The 21,926-nt window shown below is 31.3% G+C and overlaps 1 pseudogene; it reads left to right on the top strand.

Annotated features, from left to right (window-relative positions):
- LOC106466696 overlaps positions 1–21,926 on the top strand; it is a 111,347-nt pseudogene that overhangs the window by 55,874 nt on the left and 33,547 nt on the right.

Below are 21,926 nucleotides of genomic sequence, written 5' to 3'. Positions count from 1 at the left end.
GATAAAAAGTGTTCATGTCTTGTGAAGCTCAGACAACAGGGACAACACTGAGACCCTGACTTGTTAAAATAGCATGTGTGCTGATAAAAAGAGTTCTTATATTGTGAAGCTCAGACAACAGGGCAACACTGAGACCCTGACTTTGTTAAAATAACACATGCGATGTTAAAAACTGTTCAAGCTTTGTGAATCTCACATATTCTTGTAGGAATGATAACAATATGATTGCAATAAAATTTGCAGTCCCGTTGCTGCATAACTTCTGGCTCAACCTGTACAATATTTAAAACATCAGTGTGATTTATAACTGAAAATACTGGTTAGAGTTGAAAAATAAAAATAAAATGCACACAGATAGTTTAAAGCACTAAAGAGATGGAAAAAAAAAAGAGGGCCGGGTAATAAAATATGAACCTATTGTAGAATGAAAGTGTTATTACCATCTTGAAATGTTTGAACTGTGACTGGAGGATAACTCAAAGACCCATCTCCAAGACAGGTGTAACCCAGCACTTGGATTAAGTATAGAGTATACTTTCTTAGATCTGTCAGAGTGGCAGTGTAGGTATTGTTGTCCTCCACTAGGTGGTACTGGAAGGAGCTAGACTTTGATCTGTAAAAAACCTGTAGGAATTCCACCAAAGTAGTTTAAATTTTAAAGCCTACATTTACATATGATATAATACATATACATTGTTTGAATCATTGTATAAATATAAAGACACAAAAGTTTTTTTTTTCCTCAGCATAATTCTTAATCTATTTACTGAATCAACTACAGACTGATATGATGTTCTCAGTAATATATCATTCACTGTTGTGATTTAACCTTTACAAAGGTATTATAAATATATTAAGACTAATATTACACAATTATTTATATCATACAGTAGAATAACTATTTTTCATAACAATCATTAAAATTTTTACCTAAACTCAAATGAAAAAACTAAGTAAAATCTTCAATCAAAACTACTTCAAAATTAATATCATATTCATATTTATTTCAACTAACCCAGGAATGTAAAACTAGATTAAAACCATGTTAGTGTGTGTGTGTTTCTTATAGCAAAGCCACACTGGGCTACAATCAGTAAAATTGAGGTGCACTGGTGCATGTATATGCCCAAAATTTTGAACCCGCCAAAAAGTTCTGTATAATTGCTAGAATGTCACAGTTTTAAATGTCTGTGTATTTGGCAATAAATTCTATTAGTGTTTCTCGCACTTCATAATTTAATTTGTTTGTAATATCATGTTTCTTAGATTAGGTTTAGAGTAATATTTTATGTAGGTTGACAGGCTTTTTTTTTACTTTTATGGTTACCGTAACTGTATTCAACTGTTAATTTTTTGTTGAATAGTAGTTTTCATATAACAAGATAAGAAAAATACAATTTTTCTCCAGTTCCTAGTGCCGGCCCTATAGATGTGACAGCGAATGTTACATCATCTTCATCTGTCACTGTAACATGGGGAAAGATTCCCAAGTCTCATCAGAATGGCATATTACATGGGTTTAAGGTATGGCAATTTGAACAGAAATGATAGAACCACAGTTCTCTTCTTACAGATGTTATTTTTTGACTTTCTTCTAGTTCTATGCTAAATTCTCTTTCTGCTTTTAAAAACTGGTCATATTTGGTTTATCTTTACTAAACTGTTTAACATTGACAATTTCACCACTTCCTATATAAGGATGTTATAAAAATTGATTTAATAAATCAACATAATAGCTTTGGATTATACAAAAATTTATTTACCCTTGCCTTATATAATGTAATGAAAACTTAAGCATTTAACCTTTCAGTATCATAATTTTATTCAACTCTACCAGAAGTTATGCTGGATCAGTCATTTACCACAGTGTGTTCATTGAATCTGTATCAATTACATAGTTAATACAGTAGGATATAAGTAGCTATCATAGCTATCTTACATACTCCAATGCAAGTCAAAGCATTTATCACACCATAGATTTAAAATCATACCTGTTATAGACTTTACTCAAATTCTGTTCTAACTTTTCTTGCATTATCCTTCCAATTTTAAGAACTGCTCAAAAGTGCTGAAGCTTCTGACCTTCAAATTATTTTTGTGTTGTGAACTCTTTCATCATACCGTGATGTGTGATTACTAGAAGTTTATAGTGATATATATTTTATATGCATCACTTTAAACTTGTAGAAGTCGCACATAATCATTAAGTCATACTAAAACTTCCTCTAGTAAAATCAAAACCTTATTCCATAAGGAAACTGGTTCCTGATACAGATCTAAATGGATTCTTCAGAACTATGTAATTGTAGAGTTTCACAGAGCAACTTTATTTTCAGGCCTTTCATATTGTTTAACAGAATGTTGAATAGACTATTCTTATTTTTTTTTTTTTAATTCAAGTGAGGTTGACATATATATTCAGTTGGTGAACACAGTCATATTTGCAGAAAGAGAAGGAGGTTGAACTGCTTAGAACTCTCAGCCATTCCTTGTCTGGAACCATCCACTGCAGCATTATCTAGAATTTTTTGGATAGAACAGAGGAAATAATAGGGGAAAAATATTTATATTGTTGAAAAGTTTTCACTACACAACATTAACTGTATTTTAATACTTATGATAAAAATCATTTATGTTTAAACCATCAGTAAAATAAGGTGCTTTTTCTAGTACTTTAATATTGTAGGAACACCATTAATTAGTTTCACGCTACAGAGATAAGTGTGTGATATCTTATGGCTGGAAAATTCATCAGTTCTAGTATTGTTGTTTACTTTGTTATTCACTTGTTATATTCTGTATGTTTATATACAGTTTATAACAAGAACGTATACTTAAATGTTTGGATACATAATGTAAAGAAAAATCATCCTATGTACAGAAATATGAATTTCTCAAAAGGGCTTCCAAGTTGCATTCAGGTGTCTGTATAACAAATGTATTTGATTTAAAAATCAGGAAAAGTGTTTTTGCAAAACAAATTGGTACACATGTTGCACTAAACTCTTATCTTTAAAGCAAATTCTTCTCTCTCACCACAGCATGAGTTATTTTTGTGAAACCCATCAAGGAATATTTAGTCTTGGCTGCAAAGCCTTGGTTTCTAGTTTAAGAAAAAATTGTTGTTGTTTTAAATTTTTAGAAAGTATTCAATATTTCAAGTACAAAGTTCAACTTCATAATTTTTACTCATTATGTATTTGTAGGTTATATTATTATTTACAAATTTGTAGGTTATACTCACAGATAACACATTAAACAAGTCCCCAAAAATCTATAGCAGTTGTCCATAATCTTTCTTTCGAGGTAACTGAAGTTCTGATTCATAATTTTGATAACTTCTATTTTCTGCACTTTCATAGGTTATACTCTCAAATACCATGTTAAAAAATCCCCAGAATCTACAGCAGTTGTCCACAATTTTACTGAAGAAGTAACTGAAGTTTTGATTCATAATTTGAAACCACAAACAGTTTACTTTTTTGAAGTTTTTGCTTGGACACAAGTTGGATCTGGGCCATCACAATCAGCTACAATACGATCAGGTGTTACACCAGGTATTATTTTTCCATCTTTCTTGAAATTTTTGTTAACACATCTGTACTCACAGATAATAGCAAGTAGAAGAATTATTTATAATCATGGTAATAATTTAGTGCTAATTTGTGTAAAAATACATACAAACATGTTGTCATCACATTGCTTTAGAAAATAGAAAATAAGCAGTTTCAGTTAACTTTTTTGCGACAGTATTTCAATTTATACTTTACAGTGTAATAAAATATATGTGAGTAGTGTTAATCTTAGGTAAGAACGTTTCAAAACTTTATACTGCTAATACCATTTGAACTTTATTACTAAGATTATAAATCAAATCTTGCATTATTAATTTCATTGAGCTTGTCGGCATGTATAATGGAATAAACCTTAACTGAGACTATCTATTAATTCATTTTTTAGAGTGCTGTTGTTTACATCAATTAATGTGAGGTGAGGTTTAATTTACTTTTGTTTGGGGTATCATAATTTTAGGATATTTATGTGCATTTACAGAGCTTCCTAGTGCTCCTTTGAACCTGACTGTCACTAGCATTGGTGCAACCAGTGTGGTAATACATTTTGTGCCTGGCTTTGATGGCAACAGTGATATCACTACCTGGAGAGTAGAGGCTCAAATGCCTTACAGGAGGCAGAACTGGACCACTGTTTATGAGATTTCAGATTCATCAGCTACGTCGTTAACTGTCCTTGGCCTAGTTCCCTTCACCAAGTATCGTCTTCGACTCATTGCCAGAAATGTTGTTGGTCCTAGCACACCAAGTGAAGCAACTGATGTGTTTCAGACAATTCAAGCTCCACCTGCCCATGCTCCTTACAACGCAACTGCAAGAGCTCTAAATGCAACGGCTGTTCGTGTTCGATGGACGGTGAGATGACTTACAGCATCTGATGTTCAAATGATGTGTTTTGATTAATGTAGGATATTCATATTTGTGTCTGATATATATGTACTATTATCTTGGCATGCCTCTTCAGTGAAAGTATGCTACTTCTTCTAGTGTTTCATATATGTAACCTTAAAGTCATACATGAACAATGCAGCAACTGTACTCTGTATTAGAACTTGCTTGGTGGTACAGTAAACAAAATATTTATTTTAATTGACTCACTAATAACATAATTTTTTAACATGTATTATTTTTGTCTTGAACATTAGGAAAATTATACTCGTTATTTTGTGTTTTATTGTCACTAAAAAATATCCTAAGCTGCTTGGTCAAGAGAAAGAGAAATAATTTTTTCATCTTTTTGACATTGAAGAGGATTTGTAGGACTCACAATCTGATTTTTTAAATTAGTTGTTAAATGTTAAATAGTATTTTATATATCTGTACAAAACCTTATAGATGGTTGGCTTATTTGACCAGTGCACAGTTCAGCAGGAGTAAAGCTAATGTTAATGCATACTTTAAATTCAACAGGGGGTAAATTTTATGCTCTTAAGGCATTTACATATTTACGAGCCAGAACTTTTAAAGAACAACAACTTACACTTGAGTAACAATTTTTATATATTCCATGCCTTTCTACTTTCAGTATTACCATGAATTATAATAATATTATTATCATTATAGCCCTTGAAACCAGTTGAATGGAACGGCATTCCACGTGGCTACAACATTTCTTTCCGTCCGTACTTGAACTCTCTACAGGGCTTTAGTTTTATAATTCTGAATGACCATAACAAAAACAGCTACATACTTCAGGGTCTGGAGGAGTTTACTGCATATGAAGTTTACATGACGGCTTTCAATGATGTAGGTACCAGCCAAAAGAGTGAAATGTCAGTAGAAATGACTAGAGAGTCTGGTAAGTTCACTAGTTTATTAGTTTCTAAGTAAACCTACAGAATCTTGAAAGTCAACTGTTTAATTTTGAATAAAACTACATAGAAATGAAAATGAACTGATGAATTCATGGTAAACTACAGAGACTTTTAAGTCAACTGCTTAATTCTGAGTAGATGTACAAAGCCTTGCAACTTGACCTAACAATATTAAATAAAACTAATGAGCTCTGTTATTCAAGTATCAAAACCTAAATAAAACTAGAAAGTTAGTCAATTGCCTAAACTCAAGTAGAACTAAAGAGCTTCGTAATTCAACCCACAAAACCTAAATACGTATAGAATATTATTATGCCGTGTAAGATTAAGTACATACTTGGTATATCAATAGTGTTGAAAAAAACTACCTACTTTTGGTAGTTGACAAGTTACTATTTCAAAAAGTTGAATTAACTGGCTAGTCTGCATAACGTTGGTAGTGCTTAGTAGATAGAATCTATGATTTGATTATCTAGGCAATGGTCAATACTAAAGTCAGAGTATCAATGGTACACCGGACTGAATGAAGATATCGACATTGACTCTTGATATCAAGAGAGGAATATTCTAATCATAATTTGTGCACATAAAATAATGTTTGCAAAATTGATTTATATGAACAGGCTTTGAGTGTAATATTGGTTTCTTATTTTATTGACTTGCATTAATTCCTCCTTAGTTGCCCCACCCCGAGTGGCTCAGCAGTAAGTCTAAAGGCTTATAGCATTATAAAGAGGGTTTTGATACCTATAGCGGGCACAGAACAGGTAACCAATTGTGTAGCTTTATTCTTAACAACAAACAAACAAACTAAAATCCTCTGTAATCTTATCCTCAGCATAGATATGTGACAGACTAATCGACTGAAGTAAACATGAGTCAATACATCTACTCATAAATTTATTGTAATCAAACCTGCTGAATTCTATATATTGAAAATGAAAAACAAACAAAATGGAGGATTAACTTTAAACAGTAACAATTGTTACTAAATTAACCATGTTTATAGTACCAGTTTCAGTTATAGGTAAAAGAGAAGTTGGTCTTGCCAAGAGATATCAGGATAGATAACACAGGCCTGCAAATTTAAACTTCATAAAAGTTGTTTTGGTTTTAATAACGGATAATTTTTTTCCATCACATAAGGATTTTTTTACAAATTGGGAAGAAAAAAAATCTCTTACTTAGATCAAATTATTATTTTGTTTACTACAATGAACATTTTTTATTATTATGTTTGGGTTTTAGAATGATCGATAACTCTCACGTAGTGATTGGTTTAGAAAAATATCTAGCCAGCGGTTGTCAACATTTTAACCATAACAAAATATGACCCAACTTCAATGAAGATGATTCACTTATGCAAAAAGTACATAAGACGTTTTGTGAAAAATCTGTACATGATGGAGAAAACTCGATATCATTTTCGGGTTCAGCATACAAGAATTACTGTAGAACATGTAAAAATTTCAAGACAATAAAACCATCGCAGGCCTTTGTAATTTTAGTAATGTTTTCATTTGAAAAACTGGTAAATAAACTAACATTAATATTGTTCACATGCAAAAACAAAAATGAAATTTGTACTAGCAGAGAAAAACCTTCACTATAAACAACTAGGTTGATTAGTGGGACTTTGCTCAATGCAGTTAACTAGGCAACTAGTTGGTTCAGCTTTATGTATATAAATCAATATTTTTCCCATCTGTGCCACACAATGCTATTAATTTTTATTGAATGCAATAGATTTCATGAGGTGTATTGTAGATACCATAAGGACTGTCATACCACTGCTCCATTAGTACAGACACATTATTGCCGACAGTTTATTTCAGACTCACTACAGTCAGTTATTACATGCAAGATCTGAACTGAAAGCAAAATAGAGAACACTAAAACACATACAGGGTGTTGTTAACTTTAAAATATCAGAATGTTCAGTATGCAGGCGATGTCTGTAGGAGTGAATGTATATGATCTTTCAACAGCTATTCAAGTTGCAAGATCATTTAGTCTGGTAGCTCACAGCCTTACTAGTAAAACAAGATAGGCATACAATCATGTAGAAGAAGTTAAAAGTTACAAGGTTGGATGCATAGCTACTTAGTTGTCTCTAATATTGTGAATGGGATCGTTACCTTGCAGCTGTTGTAAGGAAATATTTAATTTCTTTATTTACATCTTGGTTAATGAAATGGGATAATGAGTTGAAACACAACATTGTACTGCTTGTTGACAACTGTACTGCACATGTCATTAATGTGTCATTAAAACACATTAAGGTTATTTTCTTACCTGCAAATACAACGACATTGATCCAACCATGCGATCAGGGAATTATCCGAGCATTAAAGGCTTATTATTGTCAAGAAATGTGCACTAGCATCTTAAAAAATATGGTTTAGCCAAAAGAAAACTAATCTCCTAGTGGCCCTGCATTTTTTAGCCATGTCATGGAAGTATGTGTCTGAAAAGACAATTAAGAGTTGTTTTAATCATAGGGGATTCTTGAAAGAACAAAGAAACAGAGAAAATTGTTTTAATTGTTTTTCCTTTCTGTAATTGTTTATAAATGTGTCAATAAATGTACAAATCCAGCTTTCAAACTTTTAGGTAATACGTTTGCTACCCTATATCAATAAACATTACTGTAACTGCTGAATTTTTATTTCATCAGTAAACGTTATCATTCAGTTATTATTATCAACGCAACTGTGTCCCGAAGTTAGCAGAGTAAGCAGCATCCAGTGTATTAATTATAGGGAATTAAAAGACCAAGTTAAGCTAGTAGTAGACATTTATGACTGTCTCATTTTTAATATATAAAACATATGTATTTATTAATTCAGTTTTATTATAATCATATTTAATCTACTACAGCATTTCTCAAACTTGGGTCTAAACCACATCCCTCCACCAGGGGTCCACAAGTCATGTTCAAAATTTTACATGAATTAAAACATTTGATTTTGGAATGCAGCTTTTGATGTACACAGAAGCTTTTTTTTCCAAACAAAAAATATTGATAGATTTGGGGGTCAGTGAAACAATTTTAAAGGTTACTAAAGTTTGAGAACTGCTGATCTATTATATTACCTTAATGGAAGCTTGGAGTTTTTATTATTATTTTTATGTTTTGAGACAAGTAGAGACAGATAGTTAAATAGTTTCATGTAGACTGCTTCTACCTTTTGTCTATATTTGGAGATAAATATTTTGGGGTCTGTGCTAAATACTTTACCAGATCCTGATGAAGAACTTGTTCTGGTAAAGAATTTAGGACAGAGCCTGAAATATCATCTTCCAAACTCAATGGAAGGCAAGAGAAGTCTGTATGAAATTATTCAACATGTGGACATTCTACCTAAAACTTTCTTCACTTGTAAAGTAAATTATAAACAGTCTAGAGAGATATATGTAACCTGGTAATTTGTTATTTTCCATTTAAATAAAATAAAAGTTCCTTTGATTTAAAACTTCTGTAGTTCGCACCAAAATCATCCAGCCTCCAGTAGACACTCAAGTTATCTTGAGCTCAACAGGAAGACTTTCATGTAAGGTTAGTCATGATCCAAGCATCCCTTTCACTTCTACCTGGTATGCAAACAACATGGAACTTGCAATACATCCCAATGGCCGTTTTCATACACTGAAAGATGGAACATTGGAGATAAGACAAGTTCGTAACACTGACATAGGAACTTACACATGCTCTGTCATATCTCCAGGAGGAAATGAGACGAGAAGTGCAAAACTTAGATGTTATAGGTATGCATAAATGATTGAATAAATATAGATTATATTTCACTGTTTAGGACACATTGTTCTTGTTATATTTTTTCCTGTTTTTTCTTGAAGAAACGTATGAGTATTTATAATTGAATACTTTTATTTCCAAGTGAATATTATGGGTTATGTCAAGCATATATTTGCAATATTCCAAAAAGAAGTAAGTTTGAGACTTTTTATCAACCAAAAACAAAACTTTTTATCATAACTGAGGAGTTTTAACAACTTTTTGAAACTGACAAAATACTAATTTAGATTTTTGGAAAGGTAGTTGATTAAAAAATTTTTTTAATTTGTGCAGTTTGTGTTCATTCCTCAACAGCTTAGTTAAACAATGATATTTAAATAAAACATTAAGTTTTAATGAATTTTTTAAAGTGTTAAAGCTTTTATATTTTATAATGAAACGTTGCTGTTTATTTTTCGTTTCTGCTCAGAATTGCCTCACCAACCACATAATGTGAAAGCTGAACTTCTACACAATGCTCGTCACAGTGTCAACGTCAGCTGGTCTAAAGGTTTTGATGGTAACAGTCCCATTACAAAATATATCATTCAGCAGCGAAAATTACCAGAGAATGGTAAGCTACCTGAAATTTATTGTTAGTGTCATTATTCTTTTTAAAATATAAACAGATAATGGTTTAAAAAAAAATTAGATACCCATTATTTCCTTGTAGCTGTAAAATTATTGAATGTGGACAATACTGTTTACAAGATAAAATTTCTTGTGGCAGCATCAAACATCAAAATACGTTCTAAATTGACATTTTTATTTGTATAATTTTATTATTTCTACAGAGAATTAAAATAATTCAGTTTTGATATTTAAAATTTCAAGAAACAAGTGTAATGGTGTTTTTTACTTGAATTTTAATATTACAGTATTTATGAGCTAGCCTACGTTTTTAAAATAATTATCAATATGTAAATTACCTTGTCCAATTTTTCCATGCTTGTTATAGTATAGAGCTGTGTTTTTCTGATTATTTGATGTTGTATTTTATTGTTGTTAAGGGTTTCTTTACATTTAGTTAATGCATGAAAAAATGTTTATTCATTACTGCTGTTTTGTTTCAGCTTTTATTTACACACCCTCATTCTTCGTCCCTTTACAGAAGAAAAATATTTGATATTTAAGAGTATTATAGCTGATTGTGGTAGGAAATTTTTTATCCAGTATGAGCAATATGCTTCAAACTACAGTCTGTATCATCATTTGTTTTGTTTTGTATCTTGATATTTAGGGCACTTAAGTGCTTTGGTTCCATGGGTGACAGTAAGGACAGATATTAGGAGTGACCAGACATATGTAGTTTTGAACCAGCTTCTTCCTTTTTCAAGTTATCAGTTTCGTGTCAGTGCTGTCAATGGTGTTGGAGAAGGAAGCTCAAGCAGTGCTACAATAGTCATTGCAATCCCTGCAGAAGGTGAGTTTTTATACCTGCAGAGCTGTTTTTTACACAAATGTATTGGGAACAATGATAGCTCCCTTCTCTGAAATGTCATGTCCTTTAGCTCTACATCATTTGGCAATTTTGCTGTATGATTATTTCTTTCTGGAAAGGCTTTTAATGTCCTTCCAGCCTTAATTGGCAGCCAAATATATAGGGGCTAAACATGTCACTTTCTGCATCACGGTTTAAATTTGTGGTGACACAATACTGCCTTGGCATACACAGATCTTTCATGTAAAGTATGATTGTCCTTCTGCATTTAGTATAACTTTGTAACTATGTATTTATAAAGAAATAGTAAACATGTAATTAGCTTTCTTGTAGTCTTTTGGTTTTGATATGATTTTTTATCTTTAAAGTACCAAATGGCCCTCCACAGTCTGTTGCTGGGGTAGCTGTTTCTTCTACTTCAATCAGAATACAGTGGCAGGTAATGTATGTTTCATATGTTTGTTCTGGGTTTGGGGAATTACCTAATGTGTCAAATATAATTAATAAAGTTAATGTTGGAATATTTGTTTGTATAAAAATCTTGTTTATTTAAACTTCATATATAAATGTAGTAAGTAGATAAATATTTCTAGAACTCTGATATACACACTTCAGTATTTTGCTGATATCAAGTAACTAGTTTGACGTTGAAAGCAAATATTAATTTGTTCAAATTGATTAATACTGTATAGAATGATTTGCCACAAATCAAAATCTATGTTACTGGGTCAAGTCATGAAAATTCAACTGATAAAGATTTGGTACATGTGTTATTTATAGTAAATAATATTAGATATATATATTATTTATCACCATTTTTGTGTTACAAGATATAGGATACCATATAGTTGTCTCTTATTTCTACATCTCTATAACTGATTTTGTATTTAGTTCATTTTTAGGGGGATCTCTGTGAAATCAATTCATGTACTAATGATCACTTTGCATATATTTGATTAATCGTATAAACATTGCATGTTATGATTACTTTTATAGCAAAAAATGTAGAAATCATATTCCCTTGTGTTTTCTTATAATGTTTTGATCATTACTGTTGTTGACTTCAGCTTCCACGTGAAGAAAATATCAACGGAGAGCTTCTGGGTTTTGTTATCAGATATAGACTTGCAGGTTACAAAAGTGTAATGTGGACTTTTGAGAATATTACTCTTAACACTCAGTTCAGTGTTTTGTTGGAAGATTTGATCATTTGGAAGAGATATGAAATTCAAGTATCTTCTTACAATCAGAAAGGTGTTGGCATCTACAGTGGCAGCATATTTATTAGAACTCTGGAGGATGGTTAGTCTTAATCACATCTTGATTTCCTGTGTTTGGGGGCAAATAGGCATTGTTTGATGCATGATAGAATTTAATCTTTTTAAGACAAAAATGTAATCATACATGTGAATGGGGATTTTCATAATTGTCTTTTTAAGTATTATTTATTATTAAATTAATATTTTTTCAGCTGGATCTTGAAGCACACATAAAGTAAAATTATGTTTGTGGTTTCAAATGCCAATAAAGTATCAAAAATAGTATTTGACATATACGTTTCAAGAAATATATGTATTCAAGAGGTACATTAAGCATTCTGTATATATTTTGAGAAATTTAAAATGTATATAGCTTTAGTCATGATACATATTGTTTGTTTTATAGTTCTAGACAGAACAAATAATTTGAGCAAGAAAAGCTTTTCTTTCACTACTGTTACATTTAAGGAAATTCATTTTAAAAAATAAGAATGAGGAGCATCATCAAGATACATTATATTCATTTAAATATAAACTAAATTATATTATATAAAATAAAATTTGTTATGTGTTCCATTTATAATATTTCTAATAAAAATCATCATAACATGCTCCCAACTTTATCAGAATAAATTTCAAATCATAGAAGAAAAATGCTGTAATTTACACTAACTCTCAGTTTTTATTATTCAAATTATTGGCTAAATTTACATAATTTTATGTATTGATATTTTTAAGTACCCCAAGCTGCTCCAACAAGGGTTATAGGTGAAGCTGTTAATTCAACAGCAATCATCATTTACTGGCTACCTCCAGACCCTCAGCTGATCAATGGCATAAATCAAGGTTACAAGGTAATAATCATTTCTTCAGATGTAGTTTTTTTCTTTGTCCTGTAAATATTTAAAAAATGTATATAACTTATTTATGAATGATTAATTATGTTGATTGAATCTCATAAATTTTAACATTTGAATATTTCACAAGAAAATTGACAGTATTAGTACACAGAATGAAAGCATTCAAGTTAGAAAAGACATAACTGTATGTAACTCGTCTTCAACTGTAAGTATCAGTAAATTCACAGATTTTCTCACAAACTTTGTTTTATATTTTATTCTGTGTTTCCCATCTTGACTGACTATATTTGTTATGTAGTTTCCTTGACTATTTATGTGTTTCCTATTGCCGTGCCTAATAATCTAATAAAGGATTACTTTCTAAGATTTTTTTTCTTTGAGGTAGTATTGATATCACATATTTTAACTAAATCTAGATTTTTATAAATAGGATTTCTGTTTAGTATTGATTTGGATGAAAATTGTGTAAGCATTAATTACACTGGCCAACAAGTAATTTTCATCAGATATAACTATAGGAGGGCTAAATAGCTCTTGGGACGCTGATTCCAAATCTGTTTTTGGTTTCATGTAGCACGTAAAGTTTTTGTGATGAGACCGATTAAATTTGAAAGGTTACTGCCTTAATTATAGTTTAAATTGTTGTACATTTCCTTTTTCATAAGTGTGTACTGTATAAATTTAACCAAGTGTATGGTGTGTGTATAACGTTTATGAGAATTATACTGAAAAATGAATAAAGTTGTAACGTTAACTAGCCTAATATGTGATTATTACCTAAATTGTGCTGAAATTAATGCCAGTCATATTTTGATAACTAGATGTGCTAGAATAAAATCAAAAAAAAGATTTGGAATCAGCATGCAAAACTGGTCTAGAAAAGTGTGTTAACATCTTTGAAGAGAGCAAAAAGTTCGATTTTGTCGACCAGTGTTATCAATAGTCAAAACATTTTTAGGAGTTGTTATAAAAAAGTACTTTAAAAGTATTATAGCCAACTGTGACATATAAGGCCACAGCAGAACTTGTACTTTGATAAGTTAGTCATGTTTGGTCATTATTTCTCAGAATTAAAACTTATTTTGACAGAGAAATAATTTAAATGATAATATGTCTTATGTTTACAAAGTTTATGCTGAGTTTGGGCTCACTTTGAACTTGTGTGATGTAAAAATACTGCAGATACAAGACTTGTAGTGCTTTCCCTGCACATTCTTTTAGCACAAGTTTACCTGAAACAATCTATTATCATTTTGTATCTAGATTATCTGTTTAGAATTGATTATTGTATTGCATGTCTTGGTAATATGAATCATCTTTTTCATAAATAGTTGAAATACAATTTTATGATTTTTTTATACCTTTTAATTGTTTTAAAGATGTGTGTCTTGATCTATAACATGCTGACAGCCAAATTCTTTCATTTGTGCTTCTCCTAGGCAGCTTTCAGTAATTCAAAATTAGGACTTTATATTATTTTAAAACTAAATTTGATTATTAGTTTTACTAATTTCTTTATTCTTTTATATTTTGTAACCTGTTAATTAATGTACTTGCACTCCTTTGAAAAGTGTAAAACAAAAGTTGTAGTTTCAAGTTGTTAAATTTGTTATAGAAATTATATAAGAGAAAATTCAGTAAAGTTAGATACATAGATTGTCAAATTAACCATGAACATTAGCCATTCTAAACTACCAAGACCATAAGTCATTTATAAAACTTATTAGACTATTAATAAAATAGTTTACAAGGTCTTTAATCAGTATAGTCACCCAAGGAATATTTTTTGACATAGGTAGAGGTATGGAGAAATTCTTCACTCGATGAAAATGTTTTGTATCATGGATTGCTTGTTCCACCTGATCCATTAAAACCTCTAGATAAACAAACTGCTGTTGTCACAAAACTTCAAAAATTTACCAGTTATAACATTACTGTACTCTGCTTTACAAGTGTGGGAAATGGTCCTCCTGGAGGACCCATTGAGGTCATGACACTTGAGGATAGTAAGTGCAAAATATTTTTTTTCTTTGTTTTTATTTAACACTGTGTACAGGAGGGTCAAAGTGCACATGTCATACACAACCTTTTCAGGGAGTTACATTCAGTTTTTAATTAAACAATTTTATTATCTCAATATATGTCAATAAGTTTGGCATTAAAATATAGTTTATAAATCAAGGTTGTATATTATTTAAGTTTTAACTTCTTAATTTCAAAAGAAAATATTTAAATACATTCTCCATCTTCACTTCTTTGTATCACGTGATGCACTTTGAATTGCCCATCTTAGATTTTTTTTCTACCCTCGTAGGTGTTTCACAATAGTTAGAAACACATACATAATATAAACTTAGAATCTCCAATCTTTTTGCTTTACTGAGATATAAAGAAAAACATCAAACCTAATATAACATGCCCTCACATTTTATTCTGTCTTTCAAAAAATGCCATCAATTCTCTCTGAAATTGCTATTGGATTATTTGTAACCAATAGAAACATCAGCTTTTTCTTTATAAAATTATTTATATCAATTAGATAGGAAAACGTAAGTAAAAAAGAAAATTAAATAAAATATCTCATGGTACTGAATATTGTAACATGTGCACATTGAGTGGTATGATTGTAACTCAAACATTTGTTTACATAAAGCTTTCCCACTGTGATAAATGGTTTTGGCATACCCTGAGATGGTACTAATTATATCTGTAAAGTAATAAAGCTAAATGAAAGCAGATGTGAAAGGCTAGTAGCTTATGCTGCTAAGAATAACCAGTGTAATAATCTGCTACAATATACAGTCATTTGAGAAAGAAAAGAAAAAAAGGGTAATTTCGATTTATTTCATATTTCATGTTATCTTATATTGCTGATTTCACTGCAGTTAGTGTAAGGGCAGAAAAACAACAGATAAAGTATAAAGATTTACTTAGAAAAAACTTAATGTTTATTTAGGAGGCTTTAGAGGTTATGCAAATGAAATATGAAACTAAGAGGAAAAGGAGTATTTTTATTCTTATCCTAAAAACCACCTTTCACTCAGATTGGCTCAGTAAGGCTTCATAAATTCATCTTTACTACCTTAGTAGAAATACTTTATTAAGAATTCTGTGTGTTTTTTTTTTGTGTACAACAGACTTTTCGCATTTACTAAAAACTTGACAGACTTCATAAGTTACACGAAATGAATGATAATCAATATGGAGTTCAGAATAAGTGCACTTGTAAATAAAAACAGCTACACATTGAAACTATTTATTGATATATATATGAATGAAAAATGCAGTCAAGCCTAAAGTTTCTGAAACACAGGCATTAAAAGAAGCGATAATAAAATTATTTAAATTGAACTTTTAACTGCATTTTATTTCATATTGTTTTATTTGTTCATTAGTGGTTCAGCAGTAAGATTCAGAGCTTGTAACTCAGGAACTTGAGAACCAACTTTTAACAGCACAAATAGCCCATTGAGCAGCTTTGTGGTAAAACAGAGTTATTTCTTTAACTGTTATATAAGTTGAAATATTACTTCCTAACTGACTGTACTAATAACAGTCTGGCTGTACTATAATGTGTTAATAATGAAAGTCAGGTTATACAAAACTGTTCTAATCCTCTAGCTATGAATCATATTAAAATAAGTCATATTAAAACAGGTTACTGTATGTATATCTTAATGTTGATGAACAAAGACTATGGAAAAAAATACCTTTATTTTTTTTCCTTAGTCCTTGTTCATCAACATTAAGATATACATACAGTAACCTGTTTTAATACGACTTATTGGTTGTGATTTGGTACTTTGATTAGTAGCAACAACCATTTTAAAATAAATATTTTTTCACAGTGGTTCTTAAGATCTAGTTCTGTTCTTCATTTATCCTTGTATAGTGGATTTGTTTTTCCCATTAAATATTATGTTGTCATAAGATTGAGTTAATGTAATTAATAGTAATATATTAACGATATTAAAACATGATAGAAAATGAGTACATTAGAGTAATCATTAAAGCATAATGGTATGTGTAACATTTTATGCGTATTTTTGTTTTTTTTCTAGTGTGCTTTGATTAAGAAAAAATGTAATCAAGAGATTGTTTGCCTTTGACTTAAATATTACTTGTATGCCACCTGGTGTAAGAAGAGTTTAAAGCACCTTAGGCTGTAAATGGAGCCATAATTTATGAAGGGTACAATGTAGACAAGTAAGAATGAAATTCAGAATAAAGTGAGTAGTGTAATTTCATTTAAAATCTATTGTTGTAGAAGATTCCACCATGCATACCATTGGCTTTGATATGTGCCCCCATTTAAACCGATGACTGCATGCAATGTAGACAAAATATGATAAGTTGGTTATCCATACCATTTGATAAAGTTTCTGTTGAATAGTATACTACTGATATATTTTCACAATGTTTCATCACCGCGTGGCCCACATTATTTTCTGTAGTGTGACAATGTGTCCGTAATTCCAATCTAGCATTCTTGCAGTAACCTTTCACAAAGCCTGTTTTCTAATATTTATTGATCATTGAAATATGAGGTGCTGGGCAGACAGTAATGGTGGCCCAGCAGAGGTGACATTAGTCAATTTGGGACCTATATACCATAATAGGACTTGATATGTTCTTTAAGTTTTTGTGATGGGGTCCTCCTCAGGTAGCCTCCCCCCCTTCCCATGTAGTTTCATCCTTTCAACCCCCTTTAATGTTACCTCTATAACCCAGGCTACAACAGCATATGTTTTCAGTGGAGTCTTGGAACCCATTTCGTTTATTCTATATCCCAGGTTTCATTCTTCCACAGTATCTGATTATTGCATTTACATCTAACGTAGTTCGCACCTACCCTGTACGTGTGTATACGGTAAGTTATAAGCTTGTAACTACAAAATCTGAAAAAAATAATGACAAGTAAACTAAGGAATACGAATAAACTTGCATTAAAAGTAAGAATAAATGACAAGCAGTGTAAATATCTATTTGTTCTTATGTGTATGTTTTACATCTTTACATCTACCACACCATAATATCATATTTATTAACCTGCTTATTAATTTTTCTGTTACTGTTTGAGTAGTTGTAATCAGAATTGATATGCACACTTACTGATCTGATTTGAAAAGACTGTTTTGAATATGAAGACTAATTTATGACAACAACAGTTAAAAGTGTGACGTTAAAGTCATGTGTTTTATAGTGATATTTTATCTTTCAGGGCCAGGAAATGTTGAAAATTTAAGATTTGAAGACATTCTGGATAGGTCAGTCAAAGTTTTATGGTCACCACCAAGTCAGGTTAATGGAATCCTAACAGGTGTGTTCATTCTTGGTGCTTTGTTTTTTGTTATTTTTTATGTCCTTGGAAGATATTTTAACTGTGTAAGTATGTCTGGTAACAAAGAAAGGCTTTCTGTGATCATACAAAAACAAGAAGTCACAGTGTTTTAAAGTTGTGAACAAATTATCTGTTGACTACTGCTCAAACTCGAATGCTTGGATGACAGCCCTGATCTTTAATGATTGGTTAATTAAATGGGTTAATGAGTTGAAACACAACATAGTTCTGCTTGTTGACAACTGTACTTCACATACTGTTAATGTGTCATTAATGCTTGAATGACAGCGCTGATCTTTAATAACCAACCATCTGTGAGGTAATGGCCAGTTGAGAAATCCTACATTTTGACCACCATTGCAACACTTTGGCACCTCACAAAAGATTCCTTTGACAATTTTTGTTTGTTCTACCACCTCTCTTGGGCAAGGAAAATTCCCTGCTTGAGATCGGTGCAGTCTCCCCCAAGTGATGCCCCACTAGGCTCCTCCTCATTGGGTGGCAAACTCCATTGGTTTTCCACTTCTGACATTTTTTTTATTTTGAGAAAGGAGCTGATCTTTGTAATTTCCTCGTCTGCACTGGCCCCTCCACCATTTTCAGTGTGTGTTTTTAGCTCTCTGTTGCACAGAGAGGTGAGTAATATTTCTGAAAGTAACATTTTCTTCACCTGAAAATGTATTTCTGATAGATACCTCTCTGCACCAACTCCTAATCTTCTTCCCCACTTCCAGTGTATTTCTTTTGCCTCATCAAGAATGAGCCTTTGATCAAATGCTAGTGCTCATGGGGATTATTGCACATAAAGAATGTGTCGACCCTCCTACTTGGTGAAGGGTTAAAATCTAATTAAGGTATGGGAGCTTCATTCGAATCTTGTGGAATGCACAGAATACTTCACAGCAGTAGAGCAGGGTAGTACCTCTTCATTGTGCAAGAGAGGTGAGTATCTGAAATACACCTCCAGGTAACGAAAATATTAACTAATGACTGGTCACTTGTCTATTTTCTGGATGTTATTGAAAGTCTAAAAATTATTCATTTCTACCATTACTGTGTTTGTATATAACGTTGTTGCCTTAATGTTTTTTGGCTATTCAGTATATTATATTTTGTGAATATGCTTATTAGCTTGTTTTTATTGTTTGGAATATTTCAAATTAGTGCCCGACACTTGACTAATTTTTTGGACACCAAAGAGAAATACTAAAATTAACTTTTTAATTGTTTATTTGTTGTTTGGGGCAATTTGCTCTTGTTTCATTCAAGTTAATTCAGGTTTATTGTACAGCAGTTGTTCATTTTCTCATTTCATAATTCCTTTGTTTGGAGTAATTACCAGGTAAAAGAGCAGAGCTCTTTTCTATAATAAAGTTAACCATTTGTTGATGCTTTGTTCATCCATGTGAACAGGCATGATCTGTTTATTGTTTGTTTGGTCCTTTCTGTTTAGACTAATTTTTGGAAAGGCTAAACCCCTCAGTAATCCTGCACTAGGTAAAAAAAATTATTTAAAAGTTCCAGTTGTAATTTATACTTTACAAATGAAACTACTGTTATAAAATTAAATTTCCTCAACTGTTGGGACCATATCGGGAAAATATGGAATAGTTTGTTTTTATTTATTGTGCAGCTTCACCACCTTTTTTGGTTAAATCTCCTAAGAACTTGACAGTTATGGATGGCAGTGATATAAAATTGTCTTGTGAATCTACTGGTGCACCAATCCCAAACACAACATGGATATTGAATGGTATTTTGATGATTTGCTTTTCTTATATACAATCTTTAGGTATTATAGATTATGATACATCATTGTTTTGTTTATCAGAATATTATAATTTATTCAATGCTAGTATATGAATTACTTTTTGTGAATTTTCTCAAGTTTTATGATGTTAGTGGAAGATTGATAAGTTGGAAAAATGTTGTAATTATATAGAATAATTATTATAAATAGGAAACAAGAAATTTAAGAGTTTGTAGTGTTATTATTTTCATGTTAATGAATATAAAATGATGTTTTACTCCAAACTGTAAACTATTGATTAAAGCTAAAAACAGTTGTGAGTATTTAGGATATATATTTGATTTACGTATTTCACATTAGTCTTAATTGCAAATAAGTATTTAATCATTGGATGCCCTAGATACCATGAGACTTGAAAACGTTGGTCGAGTCCACATTTTTCCTAGTGGAAACTTGTTTATTGGCAATGTGCAAGCTGGAGACACGGGAGAATATAAGTGTATTAGGGAAAATCGTGCTGGCAGTGTTTCAGCATCAGCCTTTTTATTTGTTCTGGGTAAGGCTTGTATTCATCTGTGATTGTAATCATTTTTTCTCCATACCTACACTTTCTTCTTTTTATGTTCATATTTTCCTGAGTTTATTGTTAATTTCTAATTTTAAGTTTTTAAAGTTACATAGATTCAGACAGAAGTATGTAAAACCCAGTATTTTTTTTATTCAACCTTCAAAATAAAATTTCATACAATAAATTAGAATTGTAAGTAATTTTTAATTATACATTGGGTGGCGCTTATTGTGGTCATGGATAATGTTATCATTCTTATAAGGTTATTAGAATTACTAAGTCCTGACCAAACATATAAAAATACCTTGGATAATCATCGTTTATTGTAATCAGTGCTTCGTTTTTTGTTATCACATTTAATACCTTAACCATCTCAAGGTCAAGTGACCCGAGGAAGGTTCACCATAAAATAGGGCATGGCTAAGTTGTCATTAAAATCCCCTATGCTCTTGCATTTCCTTTCCATAATTACAGTACAGTTGTTTTCGTTCCTTCATGAAAGATGGTTCTCTCACAAATTTCAATTTTTGTTAACCCTCTTTAATAATGGAAGAAGTGCATAAGAAATGTAAAGATCTAACCCTTAAAGAAAAAGTTGCCATTTTACAACACTATGATAAGTTACCAAAAATGGTAGCAGTGCAGTCAAAAATTTCCCAACCTCTTTCGTGTAAAATTTTAAAAAATCGAGCCTACACGGAGAGGGGAGCAAAACAAAATGAAAACCTAAACTATAAGAGAAAGCACTGTGGAAAAGATGACCAGGTCAAATCAGCATTAAAACTTTGGTTTACTAATGTTCGTGAACAAGATGCTCATGTAAACAGACCAATGATGTAGTATGTAAAGAAGAGCTAGTTATGAAAATAGGAAAAGAAAATTTCTTTTCAATGGACAGGTGGTTTAATCATTGGAAAAAATTGGAGAACATTGTATACAAATGCACTCGTGGTGAGCAAAAGGATGCTTATTTCTCAACAGCAGAAACTTGGATTGAAGAAGAATTGAAACTGGGCTTTATTATTGTGCCTTGTCCAAACATAGTTATTCATTCAAAAACAAAGTGCGAAATGCTATAAAACTTGAAACGAACATGTGACAGTTTTATGCATGAGCAATATTGAAGAAAGACTAATCAGAAGAATCAGGTTCGGGAAGAAAATATCCCACATCTGTATCCACAAGAGAACAAAAGGCAAATCAAGCTGATCTAAAAATCTGTAATGAATTAGTTCATAATGTAGATGAGTAGCCATAATGTAGGGTCATGTGGGATTGCATAAGCCACCACAACAGTGAGAAGTGAAACGAAGACAGTGGATCTCTGGATATACCTGCATTGACTGGTTAGAATACATGTATGGGCTCATCTAAGAGGAACAATGGATGCACAGAAAATAGAGTCAAATCCTTTTGTGTATGAAATTAAGCAGACATAAGATCCTTCATATCAAAATCTCAGTACCTCAAAGACATAAAGCTTGAGCCTGCCCTGCATACAAAATCAGAATGAGATACTGGGGAA

The sequence above is a fragment of the Limulus polyphemus genome, unplaced genomic scaffold (genome assembly GCF_000517525.1).
Source record: "Limulus polyphemus unplaced genomic scaffold, Limulus_polyphemus-2.1.2 Scaffold2347, whole genome shotgun sequence".
NCBI lineage: Eukaryota > Metazoa > Arthropoda > Merostomata > Xiphosura > Limulidae > Limulus > Limulus polyphemus.
This window is presented reverse-complemented; position numbering and strand designations above follow the sequence as displayed.